At 38.8% G+C, this 23999-nt stretch overlaps 1 protein-coding gene across 1 annotated transcript in view; it reads right to left on the reverse strand.

Annotated features, from left to right (window-relative positions):
• The window catches only part of KYNU (kynureninase), a 167349-nt gene extending 159714 nt beyond the window's left edge, over positions 1–7635 (reverse strand). The window contains exon 1 of the mRNA XM_050751744.1: positions 7399–7635. The gene's annotated coding sequence lies outside the window, so the exon portion shown is untranslated. The remainder of the gene's footprint in view (positions 1–7398) is intronic.
• Between the last annotated feature and the right edge of the window lie 16364 nt (positions 7636–23999).

The raw sequence follows: 23999 nt of genomic DNA on the forward strand, positions 1-23999 counted from the left end.
TGTCTCAAAAAACAAACCAAAAACAAAAAAAAAGAAAAAGAAAAAGGAAAGAGAAACAAAAAAATAGGCCGGGCGCGGTGGCTCACGCCTGTAATCCCAGCACTTTGGGAGGCCGAGGCGGGCGGATCACAAGGTCAGGAGATCGAGACCACGGTGAAACCCCGTCTCTACTAAAAATACAAAAAAAAAATTAGCCGGGCGCGGTTGTGGGCGCCTGTAGTCCCAGCTACTCGGGAGGCTGAGGCAGGAGAATGGCGTGAACCCGGGAGGCGGAGCTTGCAGTGAGCCGAGATCGCGCCACTGCACTCCAGCCTGGGCGACAGAGCGAGACTCCGTCTCAAAAAAAAAAAAAAAAAAAAAAAAAAAAAAAAAAATAGTAACTTAGAGATAATGAAATGATTAAATTAGATAATAGTGCTCAGGACAGAGTAAGTTCCCAGTAAATGTTAGCTCATTCCATTCTTCTTATCTAGAAACATGTACCACACTTGTGGCTTCCAAATATATATAACGTCATCACCTTTTCCTCTAGGTATCTTATGAGGAGATAATGGTAAGGACGATCTTTGTCAAAGTGTAAAAAAGCAGCATCCCACTTAGCTTGTCCTTCTCCAGATCCCAGTTCCACTGTTCCACTCCCAGTTGTTCTTGGATCATGGTTTTAAAACTATGGACATATTGAACCTGAACAAAATCCTGTTTTGTGAGTGAAAATCATATTCATGGAAAATGTAACTTTACTTAAAATGTTAGTATTTGTTCATATGAATACCAAAGAGATTCATCCACCTGTTGCTGTTAATAATTATAAATTTTTTCTTTTTCAACACCATATGTATTATCTTAGAACAAACAGGACTGTTTGATGTTTCTTGAAACCACACTGTATTCTGTTTAATCATCATGCGACATTTCCCACTTTCTGGAAAAGGATAAATGACAATGGAGATTTAATCACATATGTTTTAAACTTCACCCAAGCTTGTTGGTTTGTTTATATTTCTCCTAAGTTTGGTTTTTTAAAATTGAACAAAATGATATTGCAGGAAATAAAATTTCTTTGGGCCAGATTTACATATAGTTTTGCTGATTTCATTTAATTTATGCATTTATTTACTCTTTCAACCAATATTTATTTGGTACCTATTATGTGGCTCCCAGCACTGGCAGGACAGCATTGTATGAGAGAGTGCATAAGTGCCAACCCTTATACAGTTTAATTTTAGCAGAAGAATAGAAAAACAATGTAGTTTCAGATTTAAGAGCTATGAGGAAATAGCAGAGTAATGGGACAGAGTGACTGGAGTGTGGAAGAGCTACCTTAAAGGGTCTCGGTTATCTTTCTGAGAAAGTGATAGATGAGCATTTCTACATCATGTCAAGACCTGGACCTGGAGGAAGCTGGCAACAAGTGCAAAGGTCCTGGGGTGGAAATGGGCTTGGCTTGTTCAACTAAATGCATTAGGGAGGGAAAAAGAGGGAAGGAGGAATGACAAACTGTGATATGCAAAAAGCAAAGGCAGAAGGTAGTCACAAAGAAATTTGGGAGCCAGAAAGAAATTTGAAATTTTATAAGTTTAATGGGAAACCACTGGGGAGTTTTGAGTAGAAAAGTAATGTGATATAATTTTACATTAAATAATAATCACTTTGCTCCATAATGAGTTATTAAAACAATGAGATACCATCTCACACCAGTTAGAATCGCAATCATTAAAAAGTCAGGAAACAACAGGTGCTGGAGAGGATGTGGAGAAACAGGAATGCTTTTACACTGTTGGTGGGAGTGTAAACTAATTCAACCATTGTGGAAGACAGTGTGGTGATTCTTCAAGGATCTAGAACCAGAAATACCATTTGACCCAGCCATCCTGTTACTGGGTATATATCCAAAGGATTATAAATCATGCTACTATAAAGACACATGCACATGTATATTTATTGCGGTACTATTCACAATAGCAAAGACTTAGAACCAACCCAAATGTCCATCAGTGATAGACTGGATTAAGAAAATGTGGCACATATACACCATGGAATACTATGCAGCCATAAAAAAGGATGAGTTCATGCCCTTTGTAGTGACATGGATGAAGCTGGAAACCATCATTCTGAGAAAACTATTGCAAGGACAGAAAACCAAACACCGCATGTTCTCACTCATAGGTGGGAATTGAACGATGAGAACACTTGGACACAGGGTGGAGAACATCACACACCGGGGCCTGTCGTGGAGTGAGGGGATGGGGGAGGGATAGCATTAGGAGAAATACCTAATGTAATGGCGAGTTAATGGGTGCAGCAAACCAACACGGCACATGTATACATATGTAACAAACCTGCACATTGTGCACATGTACCCTAGAACTTAAAGTATAATTAAAAAAAAATTTTTAAAAAGAGTTGAAAAGGTAGACCAATTAAGGCTAACATAGTAGTTCAGGAGATAAACGGTGGTGAATTAAATTTGGTGATGAGGGCAAAGGTAGAGGGAAGAGTGTGGATTTATGATACATTTTGGAGAAAAAGTAGATAGGACTGGCGGATAGATGATTTCTAGTGAGGACAGGTAAGGAACTTTCTTTTAGCTTTGGGGTATGGGCAAATATGTGAAATATGATGAAATAAAAATACCTGGGGAAGAAACATTTTGAGGAGGGAAATTGGAATTCAGTTTAGTGGACTGGTTGTGGTGGTTCATGCCTGTTACCCCAGCACTGGGAGGCCGAGGCAGGGGATTGCTTGGAGCCATGAGACCAGCCCGGGCAACGTAGCAAGACCTCATTGCTACACACACACACACACACACAAAGCCAGATGTGCTGGCACTGGCACGCACCTGTGGTCCTAGCTACTGAGGAGGATGAGGTAGGAGACAAGGAGTTTGAGGTTGCAGTGAGCTAATCGCACCACTGCACTCCATCCTGGGCAAGAGATCATGGCTGTTTTTTTAAAAAAATTCTATTTAGGATATATTAAGTTTCCAATAAGTATTGAACATGCAGGTAGAAATGTCAAGCTGGTCATTGGATATTTGAGTCTATAACTTAGGGGAATATTGGATCACAAGATATGTTTAATATTTTTCAATTCAGACTGTACTTAATGCCTAGAATCCCTGGGGGCCAAAACTAACACAGAACTGAAGCTCTAGAATTCAATTCAATCTCCATTCTTCTGCCTCCCTTCCTCTTTTACCTTAACTAACATACACAGTGTTTGGTAATAAAGAGGTGCATATCTGAGTGTTACATAATGCCAATAAAACAGACATTATTCTTGCACTCTCTATTTTCATTCTTATACTTTTTGGGCTTCTTCTTTTCTCAATTATCATGGTCTCCACTGATAAGCCATTCTTTATATTCCTAGACAAAGATACCAAGCTTCATCATTGCATGTTTTTTACTTTGATATCAGTCGTGACTCCTAACTGCTTCAATCCATGGTTCTGTACAAAAGTGTAGGATTTCAACATCGACGGATGGTGCTTTCAACATCTGACCATAAGTATGATTTGTCCTCCACATGAAATTTTCTATTTCTGTGATTTTTGTCATGCCATTTCCTTTGCCTAAAACGTTTTGCTCCCCTTCAACTTGTTTGGATTCCAGCCAACCTTCAAAGACCTAGCTCTAATGCTTTCTTCAAGAGGCCTCTTACGATGTCTCAGGCAAAAGGAGCCTGTCTTCCTCTGAACACCAATAACAATTAGGAGCACACTTATGTACTTTACTTATGAAAATAATACATTCGAAGCATATGAGAAATACATCAAATCTATTGAGGAGGGAAAATGGAACCCCTAAATAAACTAGTATGAAATACCGCAAGCCCCCCCCCCCCAAAAAAAAGAGAATAATACATTCTACCAGGCACTATATTTATTTGGACATATGTATGGTTAGAAAAGATAGAAAACATTTGCTATGCCTAAAACTCGATTCTAAATGGTTATGATTTCTGATGAAGGAACCTGCATTTTGAAGAGACATCACCGTGTCTCTACCACTTGGCATTATTAATTGCCTGGTCATAGTTTATTAGACCTCTGTTGGACACTTACCCACTCAAGACAACATAGTTTCATCAAAAATCTGTGAATTATTCGCTGTAAAAGATCTAACCAAACAGTGATGATGTTTAGCTGAGCATAGAATCAAATTCTTTCAGGAATCTGAGTTGCGGGATATGCTTATTCATTCAGTTAGGTACAGGAGCTGGAATTTAAAATAATCACATATAGAAGCTATGAAATGCTAGGGTCTAGGAGGAATACTGTCATAGAATGACTCACTTTTCAAAGAAAACAGAACCACTGATTGTTAAAGCATGAAAAGCACGAAGTGATTCCAGCAGCAAGTAAGAGTCACTTAGTTACACAATGGCCAGGGATTGAGCAGCTATGTCTCCTGAAAAGGTGACAGGACAAGCCCATCTTGAGGGTCACTGAATCCTTCATGAAACATGCTATGTGCAAGGCTCTAGGGGATCCATCTTTTGGCTATTCCTAAAATTCCATGAGATGTTTTTCTGCCTTACTATCAAATTAGTCTTATTACAAACATGTTACTTATGGTAGCTGGACTGAGTTGCTGTTCTACCCTATTGAACTGAACTCCACCTGGGGGCCTGAATCATGTTTAATTTATCTTTATAGACACCTCATTTAGACAGAGTACCCCTGCTGCCAAAGTGGCAGTTCGAGAGAGTAAACAAAATTAGTTGATGAATTATTTGACATAATGACATATTACTAGGAGGACACCCTCTCTCATTCTGACCATATGAGAAAGACTTAGACAAACATTTCTAATGAAATTCAGAATCAAGAGAGTTTGCCTTCTATTTGAGACTTTCTTTGGGAAGTCAGCCCTTTGAGTTCATTGGAGGTGACTTTAAACTCTAAGTGGGGTTACTTAAAGAGATTAGTTTGTTACCAACATATTCTGAATAAATTTCAGCTTTCCTTATTTTAAAAATGATACTCATTAGCATCATTCTATCTGTATCTTATTTAATCCTTGTAATAATCCTGAGGCATTAGAATCCTTTTCCTCCATATCAAGACGAAACCCTGGCACAGACAGAGTAGAAACAACAATGGACTAAAAGGATAGCAGAGTGCACAGTAGGGTACTTAACCATGCCTGAGATGCTGCGTCCATTGTGCTGGTCTTCGGCAAAGCCCATGAATGGAACGCACAGAGCACAATTCCTCATCGGAGCCTTGAACCTCTCACTTTGTTTTTCCTTGCATGTTGCTTCCTGAAGTGTGTGTGTGTGTATGTGTGTATTTCTTCAGCTCATTCCCTTTTTCTTTGGCTTCTTTTTTCAGTCCTACACTCAAACTGCAAAGGACCACAAGTTATGTATGAATTGATTTACACCCCCCCCCGCTTTTTTTTTTGAGACGGAGTCTCGCTCTGCCGCCCAGGCTGGAGTGCAGTGGCCGGATCTCAGCTCACTGCAAGCTCCGCCTCCCGGGTTCACGCCATTCTCCTGCCTCAGCCTCCCGAGTAGCTGGGACTACAGGCGCCCGCCACCTCGCCCCGCTAGTTTTTTGTATTTTTTAGTAGAGACGGGGTTTCACCGTGGTAGCCAGGATGGTCTCGATCTCCTGACCTCATGATCCGCCCGTCTAGACCTCCCAAAGTGCTGAGATTACAGGCTTGAGCCACGGCGCCTGGCCGATTTACCCTTTTTAATCCATCCTTCCCAGTCCAGTTTCAGCTAGGCAAAAGTTAAAAGAGGCTGGTTACGCTCCTGGGTACACATCTGGGGTACCTTGAGATACTTCATGGGCATAGTCTTCCAAATGACAGCACCCTGCCCTACTGCACCACTGTGCACAACTTCGCATAGACTCAAATACAGTCTTTAGTTCCCAGGATAGCACAGTGCACTCACTCTAAGGATGCAATTTATTCACTCATACTAATTGCTGCTTAATTCTGCACTCACCCCAGCAGCTAAGACAATTAGTGTTCACAAGCCATAATGTTATGCCATGTTTGGTTTGCAAATAAAGTGACATGCTCATATTTTGAAATGAAGACATTAAATCCAAACTCTTAAAAACTTCGACTTTTACATATTTTACAAATTTTCAAATTTTACATATTTAATGTTAATTTTATCAAGAGAGGTGACATACATACCATATGGTCTCAGGCAAGTCACCTAACTGCTCTGTATGTCAATGTTATTGAAAGTTAAATTTACTTTATTCAAAGGATTATGGTTAAACTCAAGTGACATTAGGTCCTTTATAAAAAGATAAAAGATAGTTCGTAATTTTTTTAAAATTATCAATACCTTCTGATGGACAGCACCAATGTGCCTTCAACTGAGGTTTGGAAATTGTGCTTTCACAGTTTTATTTAGACAGCTACAACTTTAAAGTAAAAAGCTTGTATAATAATTAAAAACTGATTGATTTTAAGAAAATAACAGAATTCAGAATCTCCTAGTCACCCACTGATTTAGGTCTAAATAGTTAAATAAATGGCCGTGAGTGTCCAATAGTTAATCTTTACACAGTTTCACATTCACGCCTGAAATAAGCAAATTGTACATAGGAGTTCAAAGTTTAGAACCTCACTTAAAAATATGTCGAGAAAGTGTGTAGTTTTTCATTAATAAAGAAAACAGGAAAAAAAATATGCATATTCAGCAAGATTCTTTAGGCATATCATTGAGAAATGGGTAACATTACTGTGTTACAAGTGTATATTTCATATCTAGGATATGAATTACTTTCTGAACACATTAATGAAATCAATACATTTGTTTCAGTGTTACTATTAAATAACACCCCATTGGCCTCAAAATAAAAGCAGAAAGGAAAAAAGAAAATCTAGTATATTTTTTAAAAGTGTATCAACTTTCTCTTCTTAGGTTTCATAAAATGAAAGGGGAAGAAACTCTGTTCAAGAATAGGCATTTTCACTTCTCTAAATAAATATTTAGTATGACTACTAGCGGCATAAGACAATTAAAGTTACCAGAAAACAGTAGACTTAAAATCTGTTTAAGAATATCTTTCCCTCATCTGGAGTTTGACCTAATCTTGCCGTTTAAACTCAAATAAGAACAGGACTAACTTTGGTTTGTCAAATGTAACCACATTCAGTGCACTATGGACATCAGTTATTTTCCATTACATTGGTAAAGATCTCTTCATTTAACCCATTTCTAAAGGCAGGGCCTTTAGGAAGTTCATACCAGTTTTATTTACAAAAATAATATGAAAAAAAAAAGAAGAGAGCAGCAGAAAAAAAAAAAAAAACAACTCTAAAACACTATGACAAGGATTCTAGCTGACAGAAGTTTCATTTGGAAAAAACATGGAGTAAACATTAGGGTAGAGAGTTTTTATCAGTGCCTCAAGCTTACCAGCTAGGATTCCAATGGGGTGCTTGGCTCCCAGAATCTGTCCAGGAAGCTCTCAAGAATTCCTTGCAAATGTACAGGCCAGATCTTAGAGTAAGAAATTCAAAGAACTGCTCAGACTCCACCCAGTGGAGAATTTATAAACATACTTGTACTTTACTTCCTCTCCTCTAACCAATCTGTAATCTCCAGCCACTGTCAGAAATTTAAGCAACGTGTGCTCCTGCCCCCCATCTCAAATGCCAGAGCCTCCAGTGAGGGCTTCTTTCCAGAAGCAACTTTGCTCTTTAAACTCAGGTAAACAAGCACTTGTCCTTTAACGATATAAATCTCTGACCCCTGAACTGATGAGTTTGTCCTAGAGCTAAATTCCAAATTTTGCCTTAATTCTTCAGTTTGAGCTCTGGATTTTTGAGACAGTACCCTCCGTTAAATACACTGAGAATTTTCAGTCTGATGGCCGAATCTCTGACATTTAATGGGTAAACTTTTTAGTCAAAAATTTAAAATAGGCTCTCAATTCCAGAATACATTCTATTGCCTAACATGTGAATTTAAAAAAAAAAAAAAAAAAAAAAAAAAAAAAAAAAAGCCTGTAATAAATCTGGACAGTTAAATCAAGGAAGAAAGAAAATCTGAAGATTCAAGTGGAAACTAGCCTGGCAAACTTCATTAATGCAAATTGTTCATTTAAGTCTGTGAATTGTCTTTTGTTCTACTTTGACTACCTCTTTAGGCTTATTCTTGAGCTTGCGTCTTTTGATGAATATCCTTGTAGTTATAAAAACTAAGAGCAAAGACTTTCAATATTTGGACTAAGGATAAAGACTGTGCCCGAATAATTGAATGACTTTTGCACACCTATGCTTTGTTTAGCAACCCACAACAAATCAAGTAAAGTGTCATTTAATCATTTCTATCAAGTGCTCATTGTATAACCCTGAGCAATTCACTTAACCCTTGTGGAGGCTCGGTCTCCTATTTATCAAATGAACTTAAAAATACCTTCTTCCCAAGATTATTGAGATGATAAAACCATGCAGGTAGAAAGCCATAGGTACCATGACACTTAAGTCAAAAGTGACATATTGTCTTTTTTTTTAATCTTAAGAAACCAGACAGAAAGTACCACTCTCCAGTTTCCAAGAGAGGCAGATAAAGTGCATGAAATTACTTTAATAGGAGTAATTAACCAGGGAAAAGAAAATATATTTCACTTCATCAATCCTATCCTTGCAATAATCCTATAAAGTAAGTAGTCCACCAATTGATTGACTTAGAAGAGTAAAAATTTGAATCCATTCAGGAAATTTCAGAAGGTGTAATTTTTTTGCATCTATTCTGTGGTGTATGCCTTATGCTGTAAAAACTTTGGAAGATTACCAGGCTCTAATGTATGGGGAATGAACCAGAGGGCGGATCTGTGTCATTTTTGTGTCACTCTTTTAAAAGATTGACTATAGATTTAGAGAGACAGATATGGACATCGAAATTTTGTTTTCATAAGACCTTGCTTCTTCTAAAATCTTATAATCATATGATTAAAAATTTCATCAAAATATTATCTTAGCCGGGCGCGGTGGCTCAAGCCTGTAAAAACTTTGGGACCGAGGCGGGCGGATCACAAGTTTAAAAAATCAAAAAAAAAAAAAATGCCGGGCGCGGTCGGGCGCCTGTACCCAGCTTTAAGGCTGAGGCAACTTGGGAGGCGGAGCTTGCAGTGAGCCGAGATCTACTCCAGCCTGGGCAACAGCGTGAGACTACGTCTCAAAAAAAAAAAAAAAAAAAAAAATATATATATATTATCTTAAAAACTACTGTTTAACTCTGTCACCTTTAAAGAACTTGCTTGGAGGTCTAAGCTATACTTCTATTTCTTATGTTTTACACATTTCTTTTTTTCTTTAAATTTGTTACATTTGAGGAATAAAAATAAAATCCTAAGCCCCTAGACTAACTGAACGGACACGCTCTTGGCCAAGGGGATCCCAGAGTAAACTTGAAAACTAAGTTTTTGGCCATGACAGGATAGGAAGTGGAACACATACCTCCTCCATCACTAACTACGATTGGGCTTTCTGCCCTGTGGCTAAACAGAAACCAGTCATTTCAAAAGACTCCACCAATGACATCAACCATCACCTGATGTTATCCCTCCCTTTTGTGGTTTGGAACAAAAAAAGAATACTGATGATGGAGCGTTTCCGGCTAGTCTATGGAGAATGTGCAGTAAAGGCTTTCATGTCCTCTGCTTCACACTGGGCTGAAAACTGCCCCCTCAGATTGTATTAATGCTGTCATTTTTTGAACACGGATCCCATGGAGAGGCATGAAACTCCATTGTGCATGCGCACATTTCTCCTTTCATAAATATTCATGGCTCCCTCTATAGCTTATTGAATATGTATATTCAGCTACCCTGCTCAACACAAATTTCTGTTTCCTTTGCCCCTCCCTCAAAATGTCTGTTTCCAGCTTCTGACCAGAGGCTACACTTTTCAGAGGTCAGAATTGCCACCCTGCAGGCTGCAACCCTTTATGTGAAATGAAGCTCTCCTTTCCAAATGTACAAACCTGTCATTCTTCAGTTGACACCTTCATTCATTCAAGAAAAGTATTAAGCATATTCTTTGTACCAAGCACAAAGTGAAATTCCAGGGATGTAATGGGGAGCAAAACTTGTATCATAACATAGGCCCCTAAATACAGAAGGGAATTGTGAGAGAACAAGTCATGCGGGGTTGGGGGTGAAAGCAAGACCCACTGCAGGGCCAGCAGTGGAGGTTAAACAGAGAAGAGTGTGAGCTACCATTCCTTCCTTTTGGAAACAGAAAGAAAAAAAGTGTTGCCAAAATAAGCTGTTATACAATTCCCAGTTGTCTATTAATTTCCAGGTATGCCATCCTGCTGATAACATGATATGTTTCTGAGAGGAAAAGACTGATTTTATCCTCCTTAGAGCTCTGCCTAGGTATGGAGCTAAATAAATATCTATTAAATTGGTTAATTTGTTTTATTTTTTTAAATTAAGATTTAGTTTGTTTTATAAAAATTGATTATTGGAAATAAGGGGAAGTTTTTTCCTCTCAAAAGGTAATCTTTAACTATGAACTTTATTCTTATTCTTCAGGGCCTTTTTGCCATAGTTAGGCCAGTACCTAGCATTTAGTAGACTAAAATGGGTGCTTGCTGGATCATTACCCAAATTAAATTCAGAGCAGCAAACTCTTTCTGTAAGAATCCACGGCTGTACTACCAGCCTGATCATAACACTCTAATGCTGGGTGCTCAGTATGTGAAATGAGCAATGAGATTAAAGACAGGGACAAGTTAGGAAAGAACTAATAAAAAAAAAAAAAAAAAAAAACAGCAGTCTCAAACTTGGGTAAACAGAAAATTTCACAATACACTCTCTTTCTTAGTTAAATAAAAATGCAGAGCTCACATGTGACTTCTTAGGAGGAAAATTTACTCTGAGTCATTCATCATTGGAACTCTTCCTTCTTCTTTACACAGGGTGTTGGGAAGTTCCCAGATGGGAGGGGCCAATTAGCTTCCTTCTCTCTGCCCTCCTGCCTCTCCTTTCCCCTCACCTCATGTATCCCAGGGCCCTGCACACCCAATCACTCTTTCCAAACTTCCCCTTGGGGTGAACCAATATGACATAACAAAAACTTTCTCAAATGCTAGGTCAGGAGATTTGCCTTAAGCAATTTCTGCCAAGGAACATAGCATCTTCTCTATATGGGGAGGGGAAAGCATAAAAAACAGAGCACACACAAACTTATCTCTCCTTTCTTCTTCCCCATCCCCTTATCTGCCCTTCCTTCCCCTCTCCTTCCTTTCCTGCTGCCCCCTCCTCTTTCCCTCCTCTGGCCATCTCTCCTCTTTCTCCAATGCCCTCCTTTTGCCTTCCCTTCCTGTCTTTCTCTCTCTCCTTTTCTTTTTTCCCTTTTTCTCTCTTCCCTCCACTGCACTCTCATTTCCTCCCCCATTCTCTCCTTTCTTTTCCCTCTCCCTCACTTTTACAACTGGGAAGGCAAAGCAAATTCATCTGCTAATAAATCACTAGGCTATATTTAGACAATTCACTTTTTTCCTTCCCGTGAGGTACATAGTCTCGTTATTAGAAAAATTTCTCAGTAATGGGCAGGGACTTTCCTACCCTCTATATGTTGTATTTTCAGTTTTTCAGAGGAAAATGCAAGGGTTCATTATAAGCAAATGACATTTTGCCAGTTGGTGATTAAAATTTATTTAGAATCTAAAATTCCTATAACCCATTCCCTTTTTCCTAGATCAGAAATTTCCCCTCACTGTTAAACTCACAAAGGTATAGAAGGCAATCTAAATCGTGTGCTGTAGCAGGGGAACTTTAGTAGTTTTCTGTTATATGTGTTTGCAGGTCAATTTGCTCAATTGTCTGATTGTTTACATGAGGAATTTCTGAGGTTCCTGTAAAACATGAAAAACCCAAAGTGAGTTGAGTCATATTGACATCACTGACCGCATAACAACATCATTGATGTCATGATGACTCTGTAAAATGGGAACAGGCATTACAAAATCTCCATCTAAAGACAAAGCTTTCATATACCAGGGTTTTTTTTTTTTTGTATAGTACAAGGTACAATGTACGTGCCCTCTTTTACCATAACAACTCACAACAGAAATTTTTTTTTCTTAATATTAAAAATGACTATCAACAGGGGTAGTATAAAGCTGATGTTTGGAGATGTCACTTCAAGATCCTCTTCTGGGATTTGTCCTTTCTTCCTATGTTTGTCTGGCAAAGTGTTTTCTAGTGTCACTAATAAATGCTGTAAAAGTTCTCATTTTGGAAGTGTCCAGTATCCGTCCACCATTTCGCCAGTCGTTTGAAACTTCTCATAGCTTATAGTATGACAGACACCAAAATATAGCAAATTCCTAAACTGTCTAACCCCACATTGCAGGCAGGGGAAAAGAGTTCACTAGACTAGGATCTGAAGAATGGTGCAGTATGTCCCCAAAAACCAAAGAAAAGTGCTCCTAAGGGGCTCTGAATCTAGACAAGGAAGATGCAGATTATTAGATAAGAGGAAGAACTAGCAAGAAACAGAAAAGAACAAATGCATTTGAAATTTTAACTTGTATTCATGTGAGAAAATAGTATCCTCTATAGAAATATTTTTGTAATTTAGAGGAAAAATATAATTAGTTAGCAAAAGGCAAATTTTCAAAACCAACCAAATAAGAGAAACAGTTGAAGAAAACAATTCCTTTAGAGGAGATTAAAAATGCGTTTAAAGAGATATTGTATAAAAGGAAACATCCCCATTGCCAGGAAGTACAGAAAAAAAAAATAGAAGGCACACACTACGTTTGAAAAGTTTTGCATATGAATTCTAGCACAGCATTAAAGATTAGGAGAGTCTCATGTTATTCAAACTATTCCAGATCATACAAAAAGATGAGCTTTCCTATTCATTTTCTGAAGTTATGCTAATTTCAGTTCCAAAACTTGGTAAGAATAGGAGTGTAAGCTGCAAAGTACTGTTTCAATTAAAAAAAAAAAAGTTGATAAGGAATTGTATCACATGTATTTTCATCAGAGCTAATTATTATTATTTATTTCAGATAAACAGGTTTTATTTTCACCTTGAAAGATTCTAGCTTTTTTTTTTTTTTTTTTTTTTTTTTGAGACAGAGTCTCGCTCAGTTGTCCAGGCTGGAGTGCAGTGGTGCAATCTCACTGCAAGCTCCGCCTCCCAAGTTCACACCATTCTCTCTCCTCAGCCTCCTGAGCAACTGGGACTACAAGCGCCCACCACCATGCCCAGCTAATTTTGTTTTTGTATTTTTAGTAGAGATGGGGTTTCACTGTGTTAGCCAGGATGGTCTCGATCTCCTGACCTCGTGATCAGCCCGCCTTGGCCTCCCAAAGTGGAAACAGTCTATACTTAGGTTGTTTTGTAAAAAGATTATACAAAGTTTAAATAATCCTGCAAACATACAAAGTAAACAACCAAGTATATGTGCAATAGCTTTGAGCAATATCACTCATAATTACATAACAGTAATAATTCTTTTTATTCAGGATATACTAATACTGTCTAAAATAAATTACAGCTTTTCCCTACTACATTGTTTTACCATATTTTGTTGTTTTACATGGTGTTTAACTGTATTTTCCTTTTTCAGCTTATTGCCAATTAAAAAATGTTTATTCTTTTATATAGATTTTATTCTATTCCATTGTGCAATTTTAGGTTCATAGCAAAACTGGGAAGAAAGTACAGTGAGATCCCTGTATCCGCTTACCCTCAACTTATTTATTTATGTTTTCTTTTTCTTTTTGAGACAGGGACTCATTCTGCTGCCCAGGCTAGAATGCAGGGTGTAATCATGGCTCACTGCAACCTCTACCTCCTGGGCTCGAGTGATCCTCCCATCTGAACCTCCCCAACTAGCTGGAATCACAGGTGCGCACCACCATTACAAACAATAATTTTTGTATTGTTTGTAGAGACGGATTTTCACCACGTTGCCCAGGCTAATCTCAAACTCCTGAACTCAAGCGATCTGTCCACCTGGGCCTCCCAAAGTGCCAGGATTACAGATATGAGACAGTGTGTGGTCCCCTTAACTTATTTTTTTTACCTTTTTCTTTCCAATCAAGTTGCTTGTCTCTTCCACTTTTGCCCAATTTGTTTCTTATATTTTCTTTGTATTATTTCAATATTGATTCATTTTTAACTCTTTTTTATTCCTTTTATTTCTTTCCCTAGTTTATTTCATAACTCACCTTTATGCTTATTTCTACTTTACTGGTGTCAGTATTAATTATTTTAAATTGTTTTCTGTTACACAGTTTTACCTTTTTCTTATATTATGCTATTTATTCCTTATTTTTACTCAACTTCTTAGTTTCTTGCATTCTGTTCTTTCACTTTATCTCATTGGTTTAATTTCATAATTCTCATTATTTCCTGGTTATTTTAACATTCATTATTAAGAAATTGTTATTGTTTTTAATTTTAAAAATGGTCTTTATATGGTATATGAAAAACAATTCAGTATGGATGGCCCCAAGGACAAAGAGTCTGTACCATGGAAAGCTGGCCTTGCAGTTTTCTATCAAACTTCCCAGGAACAGCAGTTTGCAACCTCCTCTTTGCCGAAACACACCAAAGGGAGCAGGATCATTGACTCTCAGTATTTCTCAGCTGTGATGCAGTAAAGCATTTCAAAACCTCTAGCTGAATGCTAAGACAAAGGAAACATAACTTTGGTTCATATTCCTGTTGCATTATTTGTAGTAGAACATTTTATATCCTGAGTAATATCAGTTCTATTTGTTAGAAATATTTTCTTTCAACTTATAAATGTTATGCTAAGTTAAACTGTTTCTTCACTGTAACTGCAGGCTTCTCATTCTGCAGAGGCTGAAAGATCTCCCCCTGCATTCCTTTCATGGGCATCTCTAGCTACTTGGCCCCATGGACACTTCAGGCTCTTCAGTGGCTTCAGAGATCCCTAGTTTCCAGGTTTGATGATCCTGCCTCATTCCTAAACTTCCTGAATAAAGACAAAAGACAAATGACAAACTGGGAAAAAGTACTGGAATATATAGTGTATACATCAGTTAATGTTCTTAATAAACTATTATTATTTATTTTCATTTTACTCAATAAAATATTCTCATTTGTTCATGTTATACTTTTTTCCATGATTTAATTTTTATCTTAATATAGGAAAATCTGTTTTTGTTGATATTTTTCTTGTATATTTTCTTTGATTTCCTCTTTTTCAACATCTTTTGTGTCATTTTATTTAGTTTTTTTAAAGGCACATACGTAAATAAATATCTACATACCGCTTTACATTTATATCGATTCTGCCACTGTGTTTCAGCCTGTGCAACAGAACGAGACCCTGTCTCTATGAACAACAAAACAAAACAAAACAAACAAAAAACAATTCCTCTCATACAGGACCCCTGTATCTTCATTGTGCTTGAGAAATGGACCTTTGGACTCACTGCACTGACACAGGCTGAATGCAATAGTAGGTTAATGTCTTACTGACACCAATAAGTAGCTAAGCAGGATACTCTAGATTTTTCATTAATGAAAAGACATGAATATAGAGCAAAAAAATAATCAGCAAGAAGACATAGGCAAAAGAAATTGCTTTCTAATTTTCTCTTACCCATGACTTTTCACAAAAACATAGAATCATAAATTCTACTGGGTTTTTAACAGAAAACTTGGAGTCTTCACTTTGACCAATGACTGTCTACTCCTTCCTTCTATAGCATTCCCCCTCCCGCTGCATGTCTCAGTCTAACTGGTCATTGATAGTGGCAGGAGACAGACAAATTCTTAGGTAGACAGGGTTGGGTTCCTGGTAAAACCCAGCCTTCAAATCAAAGACAATTTAAAGCCTGAAAACCGAGCTGCTGGCTCCAGATAGTCTACGACTGGAGTAAGAACTTCTATTCCTGTTTGCCCACTTTTTCCCTGATTGGTCCTCTCTGAATAATACTTTTTTTTTTTTTTTTTTTTGAGACGACATCTCACTCTGTTGCCCAGGCTGGAGTTTAATGGTGTGGTCTTGGCTCACTGCATCCTCCACCTCCCGGGTTCAATTGATTCTCCTGCCTCAGCCTCCCGAAGAGCTGGGATTACAGGTGTGCCACCACACATGGATAATTTTGTATTTTTAGCCAAGACGTGGTTTCACCATGTTGTTCAGGCTGGTCTTGAACTCCTCACCTCAGGTGATCCACCCGCCTTGGCCCCTCAAAGTCCTGGGATTACAGACATGATGAATAAAGCTTTTTATCCAATCAAATGTTGCCTTTTCCAAGGCTACCTACAACCTGTGCCTCCTCATTCCAAACCTATAAAAACGCCTGACTCAGCCACACAGACAGCTACCTGCTTTCTGGCCCCTTCTCACACAGTGGGCTACCCACTTTGGGTCCTCTCTTGCTGTCGAGAGCTTTTCTGTTGTTCAATAAAATGATTCTCTGCCTTGCTCACTCTCCAGTGTCTGCATACCTCATTCTTCTTGGTTACTGGACAAGAACCCAGAACCTGCTGAATAACAGGAGCAAAAAAAATTTGAACCCCTGAGAACTCTTGCTGGCAGGCTGTTGTTGGCTCATAACAGGAGCAAAAAAACCAATTTGGCTTCCACAGCTGGGTGTGTTCAACAAGGGGGCGCGCAACATTCCCCCATCTCTACAATAAAAAATAATCATAATATAGAAAAAAATTTATTTTATAAAAGGTCTTTACAAACATCTTAAGACTGCATTTGGGGATCGAGGATGACAGGTGAAATATAGAGACAGGGAATGTGAAAGTTGTACCCTTTCTGGGGGCCCCAGACCTTGGGACTCTCTTTGCTCAGTCCCTCTGAGCCCCCTTGGCCTGAGCTGTATTCCCAGATGCACATAGCCACCAGATGTGCCCAGGATGACAGGAGGGGCGAGGATGACAGGAGCTGTGACCCTTCTGGGGGCCCAGACCTTGGGACTCTCTGAGCCAGAGCTGTAATGCACCACTGTTCACTAAGCCACAGGCAGCAGGAATGAACGAGTTATAATACATCCCCACTCGCTGAGCTGCAAGCAGCGGGAAGGAGAAAGAGAGTTGTGGCATTCCCTGGTGTCTCAGACCTCAGGACTCCCCTAGCAGAAGCTGTGACACCCAGTTGGTGCCCTGCACTTGCTTGCATTTCTGAGTTTTCCAGCACCACCATGTTCCCCCTTGTCTGAAGGCCCACACCCAGCTGTGGAAGCCACTTTGGGCACATCTGGTCCCACTATGGGCTGTGTGCAGAGCTGTGGTGATCATGGAATCTGGGAATGAGCCAACAACAGCCTGCCAGGCCAAGGGGGCAGAGCAAGCCCAGAGGGACTGAGCAAAGCCGGGGCAGAGTACCAGCCACTGAGGTTTTCAGCTGGCAAAGCAGCACCAAAAGAATCCCGTGTCATCATCGTGTTACAACTTTCTTTGGACGGTTTCCTAACTTCATTCCCTGTCTCTATATTTCACCTTATAATCAAAACTCTATGTCATCCATAGATCAATTTTTCTAAAATGCAAATGAAATCATGTCTTAAGATGTTATGTAAAGACCTTTTATAAAATAAATTTTTTTCTATATTATGATTATTTTTTATTGTAGAGATGGGGGTCTCACTATGTTGCCTAGGCTTAAAAGCCTTTCTTATTGATATCTGAAAAGGGTGAAGTTTTAATATGACACACCGGGCCTGTGCCTAGTTCTAGAGTCTCATTTTGAGTGTCTCTTCCCCATGGATGCTATAGTTCAGCAAACTTAAAATTGAACTGCCCCAAACTCTCTCACTCACCTCTCTGTTTTTCCTTAAGTGCAGTTACTTATTTTCTTTGCAATATTCTTTTTTGTTTCTCTTTCTTTCTTTCTTTTTTCCCATTCACCACTGATCAGAAGGCAGGAATATTTTCTTTCTTGATTGCCCTTTTTAGGAAATCAACTTGAGTTTCAGTCCTAACTTTGTACTCCAGTCAGTTTGTTGTCTCTTTTAAAATGTTTCTGGCTGGGTGTGGTGGCTCATGCCTGTAATCTTAATGCTTTGGGAGGCTGAGGCAGGAAGACTGCTTGAGGCCAGGAGCTCAAGACGAGCCTGGGCAACAAAGTGAGGCCCCATCTCTGCAAGAAATGTTTAAAAATAAAATAAGATAGAGAGAAAACAAGATAGTTACCTCTGAAAGAGGTAACATGCTCTATAAATCAGAAGTATGACTGGAGGTGTGAGGTATCCTGGAGGTATGAATGGATTTATCTGCCCGGTATGGCCCAATTCTCTTTGTTGTTATGAAAGCAGGAAATCAACATGACTCAAGTTTAGCACCAGGTGACGTAGGTTTTATGTGGCAAGATGACTAAGCTAAACCTGATCATCATGTGTGAAGCCAATGGCTGCTGGTCTTTACTTCTGTATCAAACCTGCTGCAATGCTTTATAGTAATGGCTATGTACTTCCTGTACACTGTCTCCTTCAGTGTTATGTCTCTTTCCAATACTCAGAATGGAATGGAGTTTAGGGATTGCTAAATTTTTAAATTTTTTGAGATAGGGTCTCACTCTGTTGCCCAGGCTGGAAGGCAGTAGCACCATCACAGCACACCTCAGCCTTGACTTCCAAGTCCCAGGCTCAAGTGATCCTCCCTCCTCAGCCCTACAGGCATGTGCCACTGCACCTAGCTAATTTTAAATTTTTTTTTGTAGACTTCCTAATTTGCCCAGGCTGGTCTCAAACTGCTGAGATCAAGCAATCCTCCCACCTCAGCCTCCCAAAATATTGGGGCATGAGCCAATACACCTGACCAAGATATTCTTCACTGCACTCCATGGGACCATACCTCCTGCCCAGGGAGAACTCCTTGGCTCACAAAAGATAAGAGTGCACTCTCCATGCCTAGCTTCTTTTTTTATACTTATGTATTTGTGACAGGTTCAGGGTTTGCTGCCCAGGCTAGAGTGCAGGGGTGCAGTCATGGCTCGGTGGCTCACTGCAGCCTGGACCTGCCAGTCTCAAGCAATCTCCCATCTCAGCCTCCTGAGAAGCTGAGACTACAGGTGCAGGCCACTACGTCTGTCTAATATTTGTGTTTTTATGTTGTAGAGATGGGAGTCTCTCTATGTTGCCCAGGCTAGTTTCAAACTCCAGGGCTCAAACATTCCACCTGCCTTGGCCTCCCGAAGTGCTGGGATTACAGACATGAGCCACTGTGTCTGGCCCTACAGTTGGACTTCGCAGGTCTGAAACTTCATTTTATTCAAGAGCTATTCTTAATATAATAGTTTGTGGTTTAAGATTATGGCTATTAATCTTTATTAAAGACAGAATTTTCTTCTGTTTTCTAAAAAGTCTTTTTTTTTTTTTTTTTGTATTCTCTTGGTTTTAAAGAGAAGAGCAGTGTAAAAATAGCTAGCCTGCCCCTTTAACTGCAAGTTCCCCTTAAATCCTACTTTCCCTTCCACTGTTTCTGAACCTCCTCTCTGACAAAGGTCTAATGACTTCCTAATTGACAAATCAAAAACTGCCTTCTCTGCTGACAGCCTCTACACTGAAAGTTCTGGTTCCTATCACTTCTTTTATAGTGCAAATCTCAGTTAATTTCTATTCTCATTCTCCTTTGTCTCCTCTCTTCTCTTTCAATCTCACTCTACACTCTTTTCCTTGGGTTACTAAGGAGAAAAATATCCCTTTATTTTTATACTTGTAGCAGTTTTCGTACTGCTCTTAATAACCCTTAGCACAGGCTAAGTTCTCACTTTACCTGTACACATGATTACCGCTGTCATTTGTTTGTATGTATTGCTCCAAAATTCATATGATGGAACTTAACCCCCTAGGTGGTGGTATGAGGAGGTGGGGTGCTTCGGAGGTCATTTTACCATATGAGGTCATTTTACCATATGAGGAAGCTAGACTGCATTCTCTCTGAGGGATGAGCCTTTTCTTTTCTATTCTCCTTCTACCATGTGAGGACACAGCTTTACCTCCTTCTCCAGAGGATGCAACCATAAGGCACCATCTTGGAAGCAGAAAGCAGCCCTCACCAGACACCAAATCTGCCAGCACCTTTGATCTTGGATTTCCCAGACTCCAGAACTGTGAGAAATAAGTTTTTATTTTTTTATAAATGAGCCAGTCTAAGGTGTTTTGTTACAGCAACACAAACAGACCAAGACAATTACCTTTTTTACCAGAATATTTGTTACTTGAGCATGAAGTTTTATCTTTTTTTACTGCCTTTTACATAGGAGGTAATCAAATGTTTCCTGAATTCAGGTTATTAAATTATATAATGAATTAGATATATTGCCACTGTGTTGTCTCTTTTCACCAAAATCTACTAATAAGTAGTTATGTTAAGAAATTAAATATATTGCCAGGCGCAGTGGCTCACACTGTAATCCCAGCACTTTGGGAAGCTGAGGTGGGCAGATCACAAGGTCAGAAGTTCAAGACCAGCCTGGCCAAGAGACCAGCCTGGCCAATATGGTAAAACCCCATCTCTACTAAAAATACAAAAGTTAGCTAGGCGTGGTGGCGGGTGCCTGTAATCCTAACTACTCGGGAGGCTGAGGCAGGAGAATTGCTTGAACCCGGGAGGCAGAGGTTGCAGTGAGCCAAGATTGCGCCATTGCACTCCAGCCTGGGTGATGGAGTGAGACTCCGGCTCAAAAAAAAAAAAAAAAAAAATAAATAAAATAAAATAAATAAATAAATAAATAAATTATATTAAAGTGTCACAAATTAAAATCAACACCAAAAATAAAAGCATTATGACAATGGACTAGAAAATTTAAAAACAATAAAACCAAAAAAACAAGAACAATATGCCTGAGTATCAGTTTATCGTCTAGATCTAGCATGAGTTTAACTTGGGCTCTTAGCACGAGTAGCCATAAATTAAGTAGACAAAGAGAAAGCTATTCCACACAAACAATATTTTTAACAGGTTAAGTTTAAAATCCTTTAATATGCAAGGACTTATTTTTGGTTTCAAATAGAAAAGCATGTTGAAATATGATGTTTTTTAGTCATTGGTCAGAAAATTTATTTTAGTCTAATTTTCACTAACAAAATTTTACAAGTAAAACATGACAGAGGTATGCAATTTTAATTAAAGATTTAAAAAATCCACCAGAATAAAACAAACTTTTTTTTAAAGAAGCCATCACATTAAAGAAACCATCACATTAGGCCCGGTACAGTGGCTCACGCCAGTAATCCCAGCACTTTGGGAGGCCAAGGTGGTGAGATCACTTGAGGCCAGGAGTTCGAGACTAGCCTGGCCAACATGGTGAAACCCTGTCTCTACTAAAAATACAAAAATTACCCGAATGTGGTAGTGTGTGCCTGTAATCCTAGTTACTCAGAGGGCTGAGGCACAAGAATCACTTGAAACCGGGCGGTGGGGTTGCAGTGAGCAAAGAATGTACCACAGGACTCTAGGCTGGGTGATAGAGTGATTATTCTGTCTCAAAAAAAAAAAAAAAAATGCCATCACATTAACAAGAATGCCCCCCGGTATTATTAAACTCTAGCTGTAGAAGCATAACGAAGAGGAAATGCTTTACCAGCACTTCTTTCCTCATTGTCACATCCCACAGCCTACTCTCTCAAAAATGAAGTTGCTTCTGTGACGAGCAATCTCAGGGATGGTAGGAGAAACATATACACACACATACCCGCAGAGAGTTATAACTAATCCTTTCCACTGCATGTCCACAAAAAAGACTGTGTTTACATTTTCAACTAGAGATCATATGAAAAGCTTATTCTTTGCAATTCTGTCTCTTAGCTTAACTGTTGACCCAAAGTCTTTGTTTGTCAAATGAATCCAACTTGTGTTGTATGAGATATCCCTATTGTGTCTATTACTCTTTCTTCTTGTGCTCTCTGTCTTGAATACAGTACAATTACAGTACAGAATAATAAAAGCGACACTTTCCTTTATATTTGCTAGAATACAGCCTATTGACATATGGCTTACAAAACAATTATGAGTACACTTACAGTGCTCATTGAATTAAGAGGGTAGCTCAGTTTGGAAAACCCTAGCATATGTATAATTTCTAAATCTGTAATATCTAGTAATCTACTTGATAAATTAATTGAATTTAGGATTAATGTAATAAAAGTCCATAGTTGATCTGAAATCTTCCAAGAAAAGTAATTATTTTAAATTTATATTTAGTCTATTAGACCTCCAGAGAACATGATTAGAATTGAGCCCTTCAAAATATTCTGAAATTACATCCTCATGGAATGGCAAGAGGTAATAATTGTTCTGCCTGGGGAAGTCAGAGAGGGTTCCAGAGCAGAGTATACACACATGAACCTAGTCCCTCTCATTTGCTTACTGTAGACATTGCTAATAAAGCTCACACTCCATTCTTTTCCTCTGTTCCTAGATGTGGTCTTTCACTTCCTCAGCAGAATACTCCTGGCATGAACTTTAAAGAATGGAATGTTGTCTACCATTCCTCAGTAGAATGAGGTCTACCAACCTCGGCTGAGTGTACACAATCCTAGGAAAATGTGCATCTTGGACTAATCTGATTTAGTAAGTGAATATAAAATGCTCCCCAGGACACCTTGCTAGTAAAGACTCCAACTAAGATTAGAGGATGAATTAACAGAACCAAGAATGGACATTGGAGTGGGAATTTACCCACTAGCAATCTACTTTAATGATTATTTACTGCTGGAAAGAATGTAGAAAAGTAGGAATTCCACTTTGCACTCTGTTCCAGTACGGCCATTATAAATAGCTTTATGCAGTTTATTGACATGAAATAGGAACACACCCAATGTCCCAGCAATTTTACTCCTGGGTATATATCTATTGCTTTTTCCCACATCAGTTATTTAAAGTGTCTCACCAGACCTCCTTGAGACTTTTAAGACTTTTTGCACCAACCTAATATCTAAAGAATGCAGGCAAGCAATGGAAATCCAAGAAATACCTATAGCATGAGCTCTTGGGGGTCTTATCTTTGAGCTCTAGGACTGAGCTGAGTCTCTGATTCAAATTTGCAGGATCTGTGCTAGGAATTTTGTCTTTGGAAGGTCTCCCCTCAAAAGCTCTCAGTACCTCTTTAAATAGTAAAATCAGGCTTATCCAACGGGTTAAGACAGTCATCAATAAAGAAGCTAACTTTGGGCTTGGCGTGGTAATGCATTCCTATAATGCCAACACTTTGGGAGGCCAAGGCAGGCAGATTGCTTGAGTCCAGGAATTCAAGACAAGCCTGGGTAACACTGCAAAACCCCATCTCTACAAAAACTAAAAAAATTAGCTAGGCATTGTGGTGCACACCCATAGTCTCAGCTAGTCCAGAGGTCGAGGTTGCAGTGAGCTGAGATCCTGCCCCTGCACTCCAGCCTGGGTGACAGAGTGAAAGGAAGCCAACTTTAGTGTCTAGAAAAGTTTCAAATCCTGAACAGAATATCATGAATTCCATTGCCCTTTCCTTAGCAAAGGGTCAAAAACCAGACTTCTAGGCACCTCCAGAGATGCAGAGAGAGCTCTTCCAGTCTAGCTGGAAATCAGCCCTACCTGTACTGGATCCCGTAGAAACACTTCTTCACTTACAAAGAGAAATGTGGGCTATTGTCCATATAAGCATGCTTTCCATAACAAGGATTAGAAATGTTAAATATAAGAAAATGAATAGACACAATATGTGATATGCATATGATGGAATACTATGGAACAGTAGAAGGAATAATATCTATCTATATCGACAGAGATATCAAAAGTAAAATATTCAGTAAAAACCACAATCATGACATTTTCATGATATGTAGTATATAATGCAATTTTGATCATAAAACATATAAGCATATATTATATATTATTCAAAAATCCCCATGGATATAAATAATGTCATGGGCAGTGGTTTGGGAAGAATGCAGATTATGAAAGAAATGATCAATGCTTATTCTGAGAGAATTGGATTAGGAATGGATCAAAGGAAAGAAAATAAGATATATGTGTGTATGTGTTTGTGAGAGGAAGAGAGAGAGATTGAGGGAAAGAGAG

The sequence above is a fragment of the Macaca thibetana genome, chromosome 12, assembly GCF_024542745.1.
Source record: "Macaca thibetana thibetana isolate TM-01 chromosome 12, ASM2454274v1, whole genome shotgun sequence".
In the NCBI taxonomy this organism is placed as follows: Eukaryota; Metazoa; Chordata; class Mammalia; order Primates; family Cercopithecidae; genus Macaca; species Macaca thibetana.